The 15039-nt window shown below is 49.4% G+C and overlaps 1 protein-coding gene across 1 annotated transcript in view; it reads right to left on the bottom strand.

The window, feature by feature from the left end:
- Positions 1 to 14833, bottom strand: part of LOC8050788 (cholesterol transporter ABCA5) — a 154627-nt gene extending 139794 nt beyond the window's left edge. Inside the window, exon 1 of the mRNA XM_042287791.1 lies at positions 14634 to 14833. The gene's annotated coding sequence lies outside the window, so the exon portion shown is untranslated. The remainder of the gene's footprint in view (positions 1 to 14633) is intronic.
- Positions 14834 to 15039: the final 206 nt, after the last annotated feature.

The following is a 15039-nucleotide window of genomic DNA, read 5'->3' as shown; positions in this document are numbered from 1 at the left end:
TCCGAAAACTCCTAGTGTGACGTCACGCCCCGGGAAGGAGGGGCTCGGCGGCACTTTAAAATTTTATTTCTGAAGCCTCCGCGCACCAAATGGAAAAATAATCTCGATATTCGTGATCCTGGAGGCCGAATGAAGGCGACTGAACTGTTTTTGTTTTTTGTTTTTTTCTCAAATGCAGAACCGCTTCAGTTTCGCTTTAAGCTGAGACTAGAAGCTTCGCTTTCAGTGCGAGATTTCTGCCCTCGCTAACACAAGTGTGAACACGCAGGCACGCGCAACCAAAGCACTGCCAAAGCCAGCGAGCTCGAGCTGAAGGCGGAGTTGAGTTTCTAGTTACATGCTTAAAGATGGCGCTTCGCCATACACTATGAAATACACAGTTTTCAAACGAAAACCGAGAAGGCGCTTCAAATGACGGGGGGCTAAAGCCCCTCTATCCTGCGGAAAGTGGCCCCATTCATTGTTCTTGAAATGCTCGAAAGACGTGCCGCGCGCCACTTCTGGGAAGAACATGGCGTCTGAAATCCAGCTCAGTACTACGCTGTGCCGTCGTGTTCTTCCCAAAGGCTGCACGTTGCACGTGCCTGGTGCAGGGCCGTAACCAGGGGGGGGGGGGGGGGGGGAGGTAGGGGGTTCTGACCTTCCCCGAAATTTTTTTCTGGGTACGGCCCTGGTCGGTGCACTTGCAGCCAGCCGATTTTAATCTCCACCTCTGCGCACGCGCAGTGGCACCGGTCGGCTACCGGGTACCAAACCGGGACCGGTTCTTCGGTTTGCTATAACTCTCCATTATATGCCACCGATGCACATGATTCATAGGCAAAAATAAGACAATAGACATTTTCAAAATGGCCGCCGTTGTCCCCGAAACCCCCCCACCCCCCCGAAATTTTTTTCTGGGTACGGCCCTGGCCTGGTGCATCGGCCACGGTGGCTTCGGCGCACCTTGCGCTAGTTTTGAAACATGAAGGGGCTTTACGGGAGGCGGACTGAAAGGGGTGAGAGGAGTACCTCCTTCCGCGGGAGTTCTGCAGCAGATCTAATCTAGTAACGTTGGCTGCAGGTACCGTTTTACGGTTTCTACTTGTTTTTGCTAAGAAGAACATAATCGATGGTATGAAATTGAGGTTGCAGAAGGTGCGCGCTCGGCTGCAAGGCCACTGACGTGACGTCAATGCAGACCATGTATAGGGGTTATGTACACTGGAGGCAGGCCATAGTCGAGTGCGCACTGATGAGTATATGAACTGACGACGGCTGCCGGTGGGCAGGAACTCGTTCTGAACATATGCAGACAGCAGCGCGCACTCCGATATGCCGCCCAGTGGATGCGCTTTGCAGAGAAGGAGCCCATAGACAGTTCCGCACAAATATCACTGCCCACACGTGCTCAATCACAGTCCAGCCAGCGCTCGCGCGCAGTTGCGGCCAGCAAGGAAGTGCGCTTGAATTACACACAGACACAGCAATGAACGCATCCTCAAACGCTTTTATGGAAAGGTATTCGCTGGGCGCCACATTTGAGGGCGATGTTTAGAGCGCATGCTCGGAACTAGCTCACATTATTAGGCTGCTAAGACCAATGCTCTCGATGGTGCGGAATGCACGTTGCAAAAGAACTCTGGAAGCTAGCCGTCAAGCACGTCTTCAGCGGTCGTTCACAAAGCTATTGCTAAAGCCCCTTCATGTTTTAAAAGGTGTGCAAGAGGCACGTGCAACGTGCAGTCCTTGAGAAGGTTATGGCGGCACAAAGCAGCGCTAGATTTCAGACGCCATATTCTTTCCTGAAGTGGCGAGCGCGCGGCACGTGTCTCGACCATTTCCACAACAACGAATGGCGCCACTTTTCCCAGGATAGGGGGTTTTCAGCTATCGCTGCCGGTGAATGCTCCCTATTAGCGGCGAGATGTTTTAGTGGCGCCCTCCTATGGTTACCTTTCGTGACGTCATTATCTTGCGAACAACAAATTCGATGCTGTTTGTAAGGAGCATGGTGGAAGCTTGAAATCATTGCGCTCTTAAAGCAACACTACCAACACCGTCGAAAGTGAAGTTCTTCCATTCCTCTTATTTCCGTCGTTGAGAACTCCTTTGCTGACGTCATAGTCAGCATTCGGCCAATCGCGGAAGGCCGATCCCAGCGACGCTTTCGATCGCGCACGGCTTTGCGTGTTTACGAGTGGCGGAAAACCTGCATGCCTTCCTCAAATAATGATTTATGTTGGTATCCTCACACGTTGCAGACTTTTTGCGTAGCGACGCCGACGATATTCTTGCGTGAGATCAAACCGCACGGGCACAGGGTGGCGCAAGTGACCGCTGGATTCGAAGGTTTCAGCTGTAGTACCCTTCTATGCCTATGATACGTGTCTTTACCCGATTTTCCAACTACTTTCCGCTGTCATTTGTGGCTGCATGCTGCCGGTGCGCTGTCACGCGGCCTCGCTGTCTGGCCGCCCGAGGTACGACGCACAGGCTATCAAGCTGAGGAAACTTAAGTATCTGTTTTGTTTTGAGAGTAAACCTTTTCTCAAAAGTACTATTGAGCGCCTCCATTTCGTAATTGTTCATTCGTGTCCGTTATCTCGTCAAAATAGACGGCGCCGACGCCGTGAGTACTTTCGGTTATCACACACGTTCTTCCAGTGCGTGAGCAATTGAATGAATCGGTCACACACCCGTATTTAGCGTGCATGTGGTGATCATAGTTTTTCTACCAATTCACTATTTACCTTCTGACTCCCTTTTGTGGAGTTTTTACTTATTTTTATTTTATTTTCTATCTGCACGTGCTTTCTACGAGCGTGCATCGATGTCTGGTTGTAGTAAACCGTGTTTCCCTGTTCATGCTCTCGAATCAAAGCTTTAAAAAGTTTTGCACTACAATTGCGCTTTGGCACCAGTTCGTATAAGCTTGAGGTACCGGGTGCTCACCTAACTTTGCAGCAAGCCTGTGTTTCCTGTCCTCATTGACTATGCGCACGGAACTCGCGTTTGCCTTTTCCGTTTTTTTTTTTTTTTTTTTAATATATATATTTTATCTTGGTGCGTATCGGCGCTGATGACTTATTAGAACCAGGGTGGACAAAAATAACGGTTAAAAAAGAAAAATCTGATTTACGTGATTTATATTTGATTTTTTATGATTTAAATTGCTGATAAGCTGCTCTAACATTTTCTGCTCCTAATCTGCTCCAAACTGTAGACTTTTCTGCTTCGAAGTTGCTCCAAAATGCACCAACTGCTGCTCCGAAACAAGAATTTTGTGCTGCTAAGATGCTTTAAAATCCAGATTTTTCTGCTCCAAAAATTTTTCCAAAACCTGTTTCACCTGTCTCACCGCTGCTTTACCGACATCGTTCCGATGACGACATGCAGATACTTCCTATAGGTTACGGAGCATTCAACACCGCTAAACATGTATCTCGCCACATGGGCGACAACATCTCTTGGATATTTTATAGGGAGTATTCACTGGACGCCATATTTGTGGGTGCTGTTTAGAGCGCATGCTCAGAACGGGCTCACATCAATTGACTGCTAAGACCCGCGGCACTCTTGATGGTGCGGAATGCACGTTACAAAAGAACTGTGGAAGCTCGCCATCAGCACGCGCTCAGCAGTCGAACACACAGCTATGGCCACCAGTGAATACTCCCTATAGACCGTTTTACAGAAAGAGGGCGAGAGAGAAAAGGGGAAAGGGCTACCGGCGCTTTCCTCCTTTCTGATTGTGTAGAAAGAGCGAAAGTCCCGGATGAGAGGCTTCGCCGGTGTTGGGTGTCTGCTGTGCGCGAACTTTGTTCGCGCTTTCTTTTCTGTTTTAAACTCGCAAACTTAATTAAAGCTAGAGGCTTCGATGGCAACAGTCGCCCGGTCATCGGGAGACCATTGCTGGGTCATAGGGTGCACGAATAAAAACAGAAAGCATGGAATACTGTCCGAGGACATATGTAGCTTGCAAGGAATCCAGCAAGGCGAGAGCGGCTGCAATGTCTTTGAACTCCATCGCTTTCCACATGACCCCTGTCTCCGGGGGCAGTGGATTACCTGCGTCCGTAAGCCGAAAAGGCGTTTCCTCAACGCCATCCTCTCGACTTCGCTCGGAACATTTCGTGAATGGAGCGCGCACCGAATGCTGTACCGCCGATGAACATGGGGTACGCTCGCAATGTGCGTGCGAGTTTTCTCATGATAACTGCTGTTTCAGCTTGTAAAATTTCGTAACTGAATTTATCTTATTAGTGATAATTTGCAGTGGTGACTGAATCGATTTTATCATCTACAACACTTAGTTAAGGCTTATTTCCGCCGCCGGGTGAGGCTGGAAATCGTTGAAAACGTAGTTCTATAGTTTTTTTGTTTCTTTTAATCGCGATTTTTTGCGCGATACCAGAGAGCCGGCAAAAGCGCTCCTTGGAGTGCCGCTGGTGGGTTGTTTCCGTTGACTAAGGCGCTTTGAGGCGCTTGATAGTCGCTGCAGGGAACGTCTCGTGTGTTGCGATCTGCGTTTTCGAGCCCAGTGTGCACGTTTCTTTGTTTGAGTCATGGCATCCGCCAGTGTGGCGGCGGGGGGAACAGCGGCAGCGAACGTGCCAGCTATAGAAATTGGAGGTGAGTACTCAAAAAATTTCATCAAATAGTAAAATAATTCGTGGCTGCTTCGAGGCTTTCTGCGGTTCGATAAAAGTACATCTAGAGCGTCTTCGTCGTTCATTCACAAGTAAATATAAGAACAGGGACACGAAGATAAAAACAGCACATCAAGACGATATGTAGCAGCTCCGGGCGTTTACAAAGTTAATTGAGGTTCCCGTTTCGTGTATCGCTTGTTGATTACAACAAAAAGCGGCTACGTTGAAATAGGCCCATTGCAAGCAAAAATGTATAAATGGTTTATCATTTCCAGTCATGCGGAGAGCAATGGAGCTTAAAAACATTCCAGCCGTACTTGCCTTGCCGGATTCCATGCAAGCTACATAGGTCTTCGTACAGTATTCGACGCTTTCTGTCGTTATTCGTGCACCCTATCACCCAGCAATGGTGTCCCGATGACCGGGGCACTGTCGCCATCAAAGACCATGGCTTTAATTAAGTTTGGGAGTTTGAAACGTAGAAGAAAGCGCGAACGAAGTTGGGGCACTGCAGACGCCCAACACCGGCCAAGCATCTCATCTGGGACTTCCACTCAGGCTACACAATCAGAAAGGAGGAAAGCGCCGGTAGCCCTTTCCCCTTTTCTCTCTCGCTCTCAAAATGGCGCTAACCACAATAAAACGGTCTATACGCTCCGTGCGGAAACTATAGACCTTTGTCCGGAAGTGCTCTTTTTAGCCTCGACCGCAAGGAGCAAAAGCGAACAATAATCTCGAACCCAGACGCTCACGGGGAGGGGGGGCTGCGTCGGCCTGCGCCGCCGGTTCCCGTTGAGGGCTTCTTCGCTGGTGTGCCGACTGCCGTTTCGCCGGCATCGGTCCTGTTTACCGCGGTATGTGAGTATAGTGCCCGTAATGTGAGAGCCGTGTGTCCATACGCCACTTTGCCGTTGTTGGTTTTCATCTAGCCGAGCCAGAAAACATCTCGCGACGAGTTGACCGCGCCGCGAGTGACGAAGAAGAAGCAAACATGGCGACGGTTTGTGCGATTGCTTTGGTGGCTCCGGTGTTGAGTGTCTTCAACGTCGTCGTGAGAAGGTTCCCCTGCCCTTCGAAGTTATTGCAAGCACCACGAAAGATGTGGAATCATCGTCTCAACTACAAATAAGCAGGCCTTCACGAGCAACAACGGTGCCGAGCAGGCGCCAGGCTCACGCAGCCAGCGGCACAGTTGTGTTGGTTGTGTCGTCAGATGTTCAACAACGCCGAGGTATTTTCATTTATCATTTGGAATCGCTTCAAGAGTGGGAAATTAATCTATTTCGCGGATTGTTAACGCCGAGGCGAGTGCCCTCCGTTGCAGTGCCGTCGTCGCGCAAAGTGCAGAGAAAACCGGGTGGCGATGGCGTCGGTGCTCTTTGATCTTGCGCCGTCGGGTTCATGAAGTCCGGAGTAAACGTACGTACGTGCGTCTGCTGGATCGGTGTTTTGGACTTCCTCAAAACTCTTTCTCACGCGCATTTTCCTTGTGAAGCTTAGTAGCTCATTACATCTCATCGTCGACTGCGCTCATTTGACTACGACGGACGAGCCTGCGTGATGTGAATTTCACTGCCTAAGATCCTTGGTGTGCTGTAACGAGGGCTAATAAAATATCACCGCGAACTTCTGAACAAACGAGTCGAAGTTTCGTCTGCTATCATAACTGATCGCCTGTCACAATATTAATCGGTAGCGTTCCTAGACTCTGCCCCCACAGGCACCGTGCTTCGTTGCCCGATAGTAAGTGTCTCCTGGTACCTCGTAGAATTCCAGCTCCCACTTCAAGTAAGTACCATCCTTTAGAACTGGCAATTAATAGTTTCGAACCCAGACGCTCGCAGTGTGTGTGTGTGTGTGGGGGGGGGGGGGGGGGGGGGACGCGTGCTAACATACTCGGAGCCCTCGTTTACGCCGCTTCGCAGCGGCAGACAAGGCGCCACATTACAAAAGAAAGCTAATCCGAGCTGTCTATGTAACTAGACCCATTCGCTAGTCATTCGATGAAACGTCGTGGTCTCGTTTTCATTCGCTAAAACTGCGTTCGATCAAGTGAACGCCTCCCACTTATTTCGGCTCGGCAGAGCCGCGCTGCCGCAGAAAGGCAAGCAGATCGCGAAAATCGGTCTCAAACGTGCCACGAATGTAATGTCGTATACAAGAAGCCAACAATCAAGCATTTGAAAGCTGCAAGAAAGCGGTAGCGAAATATTTACTACGCAATGAACCCGGACTGAAACGCGGATGTCAAGGGTCAGCAGACACCGAGAACATCTAAGACAAGAAAGGTTTTCCCTTATTTTCCTTGATCGAGATGGGTTCTCGAATGTTCCCGACATCTTGCCTGTTGAAGAACGGGCCGCAGAGGCTTCTGGTGAAGACATCTTTCACGATGTGTCGGTGCATTCGGACAGCCTGCCGCATCCAGCTACCCAAAGCAACGCCGCCAACGCAGCCCCCCCTCCCTGCCTGCCAGTTCTTTCCGCGTGGAACGAGGATGAAGTTGAGAGGCTGAAGATACAGAATATTACAGTTGAGAGAGCTAGTAAATACAAGTATCTAGGAGTATGGATATGTGATGGTGCAGAATATCTCAGAGACCATGAAAAGTATATAATAGGTAAGGGCAACAGAAATGCAGCTGTAATGAAAAATAGAGCACTTTGGAATTACAACAGGTATGAGGTGGTGAGAGAGATTTGGAAAGGGGTCATGGTGCCTGGCTTGACTTTTGGAAACGCAGTGCTATGCATGAAATCCGAAGTGCATGCGAGACTAGAAATAAAACAGCGCGGAGTAGGTAGACTGGCTTTGGGGGCACATTGCAAAACGCCAAACCAGGGAGTACAAGGAGACATGGGATGGGCATCATTTGAGAGCAGGGAAGCGGTGAGCAAGGTAGAATTTGAGGATAGGTTGAGGCAAATGGACGGGGAGCAGTGGGCACGAAAGGTTTTCAGCTATTTATACATGAGGAGTGTAGACACAAAGTGGAGACAGCGCACTAGGAAATTAAGAGGAAAGTTTTTGGGCTATAGCGAAGATACGGAAGAGCAAGTCTCAGTTAAGAAGAAAGTTAAGGCCACAGAAAGAGATTGGTGGCTAGAGGGAATGCAGACAAAGACGGCTCTGGAAAGCTATAGATTAAACAAAAGAGTTATTGCCAAAGAAAGCATTGATGACAATTCTAGGGGAAGCTCATTGCTGTTTGAGGCAAGAACGGGTGTTCTGCGAACCAGAACATACAGAGTGAAGTACCAGGAAATTGATACAGTGTGCACTGCTTGTGGAGAGGAGGACGAGACGGCTGAACACTTGATACTCTACTGTAAAGGGCTTCACCCTATGCCTACCGAAGACAATATAGATTTAATAAAGTCATTGGGTTTTAGAGACAGTGAAGGGAGAGTGGATTTCAAATCTGTAGAGATTACCAAGCAAAGATTAAGTGAATGGTGGCAGAAATCGAGAGAAAACTAGGTATTTTCTTATCCACTGATGGCAAGGGGGTTTCATAGCCTCACTTTCTTTGCACTGCGGTGTGAATATAGATTTCACATTTAAATATTCTAAGCTTAAATGGTAAAACAAAATGGCTAGGTGGCGTAAGCTACCGCCCGATCCAAAGGGCTCAGCCGTATTCATCCATCCATCCATCCATCCATCCATGGCGGCGCCCCGGAATTGGCGCGGACACTGGTCTATACACCTTTCCAAAAAACACTCGACCCCAGGGGCAACAAACCGTTTTCGAGCCCAGTCATTGAGTTTGAGGCTAGACTCTCACCGGCGTCCCTCCTAACCCTAACCGAGTGGACTGCGATTTCAACAGGCGCAGCCTGCGTAGGCGCAGTTTCAAACGCTGCTGGCGGCTAAATTCTCGTATTTTCCCGCTATGTTTTGTGTTTCATGGTACATGTATGTTCCCGAGGACATTAAGAAAGCATTGTGCCACATTAAAAAAACCAAAAAGCAAAACAAAACAAAAAAACTGTAAACTATTTTTGTTGGGTACGCGCGCGACAGAACGAATGCGACTGGAATGTATAGTTCTAGTCATTTCTTTTTTTCTCACGATAAGTTTTGACGGCGCCGCGGGATTCGCCGCATGTGAAGCGACAAAGCGTTTTGCTGTCAAAAATAAATTGCAACCGAAAAGGGCCGAAAGCCATGCATTTTTCACGCTCACAAATAACGTGTTTACCGATGGACAGGACACGGACATACAATTCAGGAAGTGTTAACATCCGAACGATATATCGTACGTACCACACGATGCAGCGTTATCCGAAAAGAATTTATTTGAGAAAGATCTCAAATAACACAGTCACAGTCGACGACAGTCACATCTTGACGATCGGACGGAATCCGAGATGACTTCGTTTCGAGGCACGTTTTGGGGAGAGCTTCCATTTTTCACAACCGCACCAAGGCAAAGAAACAAACGCGACTGACCCGTTTCTCACCCCAACCCGGACAACTATTTTTGGAGATGACTGAGGATTCTACGCGGATTATCTCTGGGAGGGGGGAAAACAATGTTCGCAAAATCGTGTCGAGGGTCGTTCGACGTCCTTCACCTCCTTCGCTTCCCGTGAATGTAAAGCAGAAAAACTTGAATGGCAGGCACTTACCAGCCTTATTTCTCACAATAGAGGATAACACAAGAAGAGTACGCAGCACGCATAAAAAAAAATTAAGTGGAAACTTTCAAGACGGGCGAGAAAACCTCGAATTCAAAACCGCAAAAACGTAGGTAGAGAACCGCGCTGAGCGGGTCTTCACAGTCCCAGAGAGCGGCAGAAAATTTCTAGCTGACAGAGGGCGCGAGAGTCGCACCAGCCGCATCAGCATCAGCAACATGGCGGCGGCCTAGGAGCGTTTTTTGGAAAGGTGTATAGGGGGCGCTTTAAAAAACGCGCGTAGCGCCGCTAGGGGAGGAGCTGGCGTTCGACAGTGCAGGCGCGTTCACCAGCCTGCGGCGCTTTTTCGCATGCGAAGCTGGAGCGGCGGAAGCGCGCCCGGACGGAACTTTTGCTTTTGGAGCCGATACGTTGAGGGTGACGTAGCATGAGTGCTGGGGCAGACCTAAGAAGGGCACCTAGCTGTTCTCCGCTTCTCATATATTGAGTTTGAGTCGTTAATAGGAATAATTTTTCTAGTTGCGGTCGAAAAAGGGGTTTGAGCAATTTTCCGAAAAGCAAGATGGCCGCTACCATAATTGCTCTCGGTGGGAAATCCGTTTCGTTGGGCGCTGTAAACGCAGGACTGCTGTGACGATGATATTTGGAGGCGAGTGAGATGTTTACTAAGTTTGTGCATTAAGTGTGCCAAGTTTTACTCAGACAGCAGGTGTGAAAGTTATGTTTCGAACGAATAAAGAAATAAAGCTCTATGGGATGTCCAATATTGGACCCAAAACGTTGTGTTATAACCGAGCTGTGCGAAATGCAGATTTGGACAGATAGGTTCTTGGCCATGACCATAACTTCACACAACACTTATTATACCAAACACAGGTGGCATAGGAAACCAGGTGGAAATTTGGCTTGGGCGGCGTAACTGAATAAGAACCGGTTATGACTGTGAAAGGGATATCAAGAGAACACCACTCGTCGTGGGAGGTGGAGACTTTACTGGTAGGAAGGAACTAGTGGACTGTACTTCCAACTGAAACAACTTTACGAAAGGTGGTTTCAAAGCCGAGAAAACAGTGCTGTCGGCCAACACACGATTTGGCCGTCAAGGGCATTTGCGGTCAGCTGTTGTGTAACAACTTGGTTGTGCGAGGTGCCGATTTTTGGCACAGGGGTACTTGGGCATGACCGTAACTTGACACAACACTTATTATACCAAAAATAGCTGGCATAGCAAAACCAGGTGGAAATTTAGTTTGGGCGGCGTAACTGAATGGGAACCGGTTTTAACAGTCAAAGGCTGTCAAAAGAACACCACTCGTCGTAGGAGGTGCACACTTTACAGGTAGGAAGGGACCAGTGGACGGTACTTCCAGTTCCGTCAACTTTGCGATAGTTGGCTCCAAAGCTGAGGAAAAAGAAGTTGTCTACAGCACTCGAGGTGTCGGTGTTTCCACATCCAAAAGTAGGCTGTTCAAAAAGAAAGCACACCGAATAAACATTCATACTCAAACGCCGATTGTCCAGTGATTCCAAGTTTCATTTTAGTTTTCCTTAGATTTATATTTGTCACTTTTCGGACTGTCCGAATCTTTCTTCATGATGTACAAACTGCGTGCCATACTGGTCCAGAAATATCATCTATATGAACGATGGGGACGAAACTCCTTTTGGAGGGCATTCCTCCAACGAAATTGGATTTGCATACCCGAGAGTGTGGGATGGCATTTCAGTTCGTCCCATCGGCGCTAACATATGTAGGCGTTACTGGTACGAAAACAAACGCAGAGCGCCACACGGCAGTGTATAGAACATGTCAGGCGTGCCGACACAGTGGCAGACATGATCGGGAGACCAAATTTCTCGAGTCGTACGGCACGGGTCTGTCGCTGTCTCACAAATCATCGGCGAGTTGATAAACTGTGAAACTTTGTCCCCACGAGATACGACGCATAAACATTGGAGCACTTAACGACGCAGCAGTTCAAGCTGTCAACCCAGCGCAACCGCACCGCTCCGGCTTCAATGCGTACCAATGTACACGGCATGGTTTCGTTTCGCTGGGGTTCTCACTGCCTAACTTCGGTAACGGCCGTGCGGCGGCGCGTCGGTCGCGTTGGGCGGAGTGTATAGGCATGTCGACAGCTCAAAGGTACACTCTAAAAAAAAAAAAAAAAGGTATTACCTTACACCTTTTTGTCCTATATAATGCACCGCAAAACTTCATTTCGACGTGCTGCTCACTATAGTCGAACAGGCGGCCCAAATTTTACGAGGGCTTGATAACGGTGCGATATAACTTTTTAAATAGCTAAAGTACGTATCAAAAACCACAGAAAGAAAACACCGAGGTTTAGCAATAAAGCCAATAATACCGCGATGATTTTTTTTTGGCAAGTAACACGTATATTAGCTATTTAATAAGTAGCACCACGCGGCTATCAAGCCTCTTGTGAAGGTCAGTACCGTCAGATCGACGTCAGTGCGCTGTACGTCGAACTAAAGTTTTGGGGTGTCTTATATGGGACAAAGGATGTAAGAATACACCCTTTTTTTATTAGAGTGAAAACATCCACCAAAAGAGGGTGCAGTCTTGAAGGGGGTTGCGACGCTCATCGCCCTTATGCGTTTGCAGTCACCGTCTTAACCAATCGCGTGTAGCGAAAGACGCAGGTTCGCGGCACTGTGCGTGATTGGTCCGGTCGGAGAGAGCAAACGCACCAAGGATGGCGATGCCCTTTCGGCACTGAATGCTTGATTGACTCCCTCGGACCGTCTGCGGTCGGACGTCTAATTTGAGGGCGCTGCTCAGAGCACATGCCCAAAACGAACTCATATAAATAGCCTGCTATGACCCGTAATCTCGATGGCGTGGAATGCACGTTGCAAAATAGCTCCGCAAGCTCGCCGTCAGCACGCTCTCTGCAGTCGTGCACGCTGCTACGGCCGCCACTCAGCACTCCCAATACATAGCTCGCAACGGTCGCCATTGCTGGGTTCTGACGGTTATTTCTACTTATCGGATTCTTCGAACTACAACTTTTGCGGTGTGAAACTAATACCGAGAATCGGAACGCTCGCGGCGCGTAAAATGCTGGTATGACCGCGAATTACGTTACGTCCAAGCCATATATGCTTAGAGAATTGCGAGAGCCTGGCGCCCCGACTCGTGCCCCGACTCGTGCCCCGAGTCGTGCCCCATGAGAGCGTCACGGTGAGCAAGTATAGGGAGTATTCACTGGCGGCCATATTCGTGTGCGCTGCTGCTGAGCGCGTGCTGACGGCGAGCTTCCGCAGTCCTTTTGGAGCGTGCATTTAGCACCATCAAGTTTTCCGGTCTTAGCAGGCTATTAATGTGAGCTCGTTCTGAGCATGCGTTCTAAACATCGCCCTCAAATATGGCGTCCAGTGAATACCTCCTATATGTGCAGCTTGCGCGTGCACATAGCTTTGGCAAGCTTGGAATGGCACGGGCTTCTCCGCAAGAGCAGAGACATGGCGTCGGCCGGTGTCCATGCTCGCAATCGCCTATTAGCGGCGAGATGTTTTGGTGGCGCCCTCCTATGGTTCCTTCTCGTGAAGTATTACCTTGCGAACAATAAGTTTGATGGTGTTTGTAATGGGCATGGTGGAAGCCTGAAATCATAGTGCTTTCAAAGCAACACCGCCGAAATTGAAGTTCTTACATTCCTAGTATTGGCGTCGATGAGAAATCCTTTGCTGACGTCATAGTCAGCATTCTGTCAATTGTGGTGGGCCGACCACAGCGACGCTTTCGATCGCTCACGTCGCCAATATAGCAGAGCTCTCCAAACGTTTTTGGCTAAGAGGCAGGATTAGCGATATGTCGAAGTCTCGAGGGCCGGGGGAGAAAACAAAAAAGCGTAATCATAAACGAAGAAAACCTAAAGAAATAAACCCAACCATTTGAACGCATAAATTAAATTTAGAGTAAGGCTTTAAAAACTCCTAAGTTGGGTTAATATGTATGTTTCCATGTGATATCTTATATTGATCTAATTATGACATTACGCGATGCTTGAGGCAAAGAAAACTCACCAGTCATAAAGCGAAACGCCTAGAAACTTTGGCACATTTGCGCCCTGCAAAACACTAATGAGAATGACAAAACTAATGGACAGACGGCACTAAGCGCAATGTGTATGAGAACGCAATAAAATTTTAGCATAGTTCCACAGACATGTAGCGGGGGACTAAGAATGTTAAAACTCGTGATGGCAACGTTCAATTAATGATATGGCGATTCGCGTTACAACGAAGTTTCTCTCGTAATTTCTGGTATCTTAGTTTGTGCGCCTGGAGCGCGTCGCAGCGCCGCTTCCTTAGGCGCAGCTCTCTTTGCACCGCTAGGAGCCGGTCCCTGCTGGAAGAGGGCCGGGGACCAGGCTTCGTTGGAAAGAGCGCGGCCAGCCGGGAGCCGGTCGGAAGACTTCCGCCGGCCGAATCCGGCCCGCGGGTTGGAGACCCCTTGCCCTATAATGCGGATCGCAAGTTCGTCTGCTTCTTTTGCAGGGGTTGTGGTGACGTCAGACCGTCGAGCTCTGATTGGCTCTGATCGAAGGATAGTGGGTAGACCTCGAGGCAGCTCGCTTTGAGGTCTGCCCACCTATCCTTCAATCAGAACCAATCAGAGCTCGGCGTTCTGACGTCACCACAGCGCATTCAAAAGAAGCAGACGAAGTTACGCTCCGCATAGCATAGCGCTACCGCCCAGTCGCCGACAGTTCAAAAAGTGCAGGGCGTGGCGGATCCCGACAACCTTATTATCGTTCAATAGTCGCAATATTGATAAGAATGCCAAAGAACGAATCGGGAAGCAGTCACCTAATAAGCCCCGAGGTCTTTAAGCTGCCGTTACCTGAAGAGCGGTTTTGCTACCAGGAACTCGTGCTGTGACTTCAAAGCGTGCATGTATATGTATATGTATATACGTAGAGAGGGGGGTGAGAGGGGCCGGATAGACGTAGATAGCGGAGTAATACTGGATCCATGGAAGGGCAATATTTACCCTAATATATACCGACGTATCAAACAGGGACCGTTCTTCATCAGGGTGGATCTCGTCTTATATATATGAGTGTGTGTGTATGTGTGTGTGTGTGCGTGCGTGCGTGCGCGTGCGTGTGTGTGGGCGTGTGTGTGTGCGTGTGTGTGTGTGTGTGCTCTTGAGCACGTTCCCTGAACGCTACCGTACACGCGGTAGTCAGCGGTAGCCAGAGGTAGCGAAATCTGCCTATTAACGTACGACTTTGAGGAAACGCAGCTGGCGTTCTTGAACTCCCGTTGCCGACGCGCGCGTTTTTACTCGGCGCCGTGAGTGTTCCAGCTGATGCGATCTCACCTCGCCGGCAGCGCGACGACGACGACACAGGCGACAGGTAGAGGTAGGCGTCGGGTCGTCAGACGGGCGGCATGCCGGGGCCCGGGGAGGCTGCCCTCTCAGCCCCGAGTTCACCAAGGTCCCTTCAGTATCCGAGTGGTGCGTCGGGGGGCACTCGCCGCACTCCTCGGCGCAAGGATCCGCTCTCTGCTCGGGTTCCAAAGTGCCGCGACTGCTCTGCTCATTCGGAACGCAGCTGGCACCCGACAGCGGTTTCGGCCGTGCTCAGCGGCCGCGGCCTCGCGCCACTATGAGTTTCGCACCCGAAGGTTTTTCATCGGGTCGCTCTATTCCGGTAGAATTTTCCGTGTTCGGAGTATCCAACGTGATGCACGCATTTTTGTTGCGAGTTTCTTTTTGCAATCGA

This window comes from Ixodes scapularis, unplaced genomic scaffold (assembly GCF_016920785.2).
Source record: "Ixodes scapularis isolate PalLabHiFi unplaced genomic scaffold, ASM1692078v2 ptg000320l_1___fragment_1__unscaffolded, whole genome shotgun sequence".
NCBI lineage: Eukaryota > Metazoa > Arthropoda > Arachnida > Ixodida > Ixodidae > Ixodes > Ixodes scapularis.
Note: the sequence above shows the minus strand (reverse complement) of the source record. Positions and strands in the feature narration are given on the sequence as shown.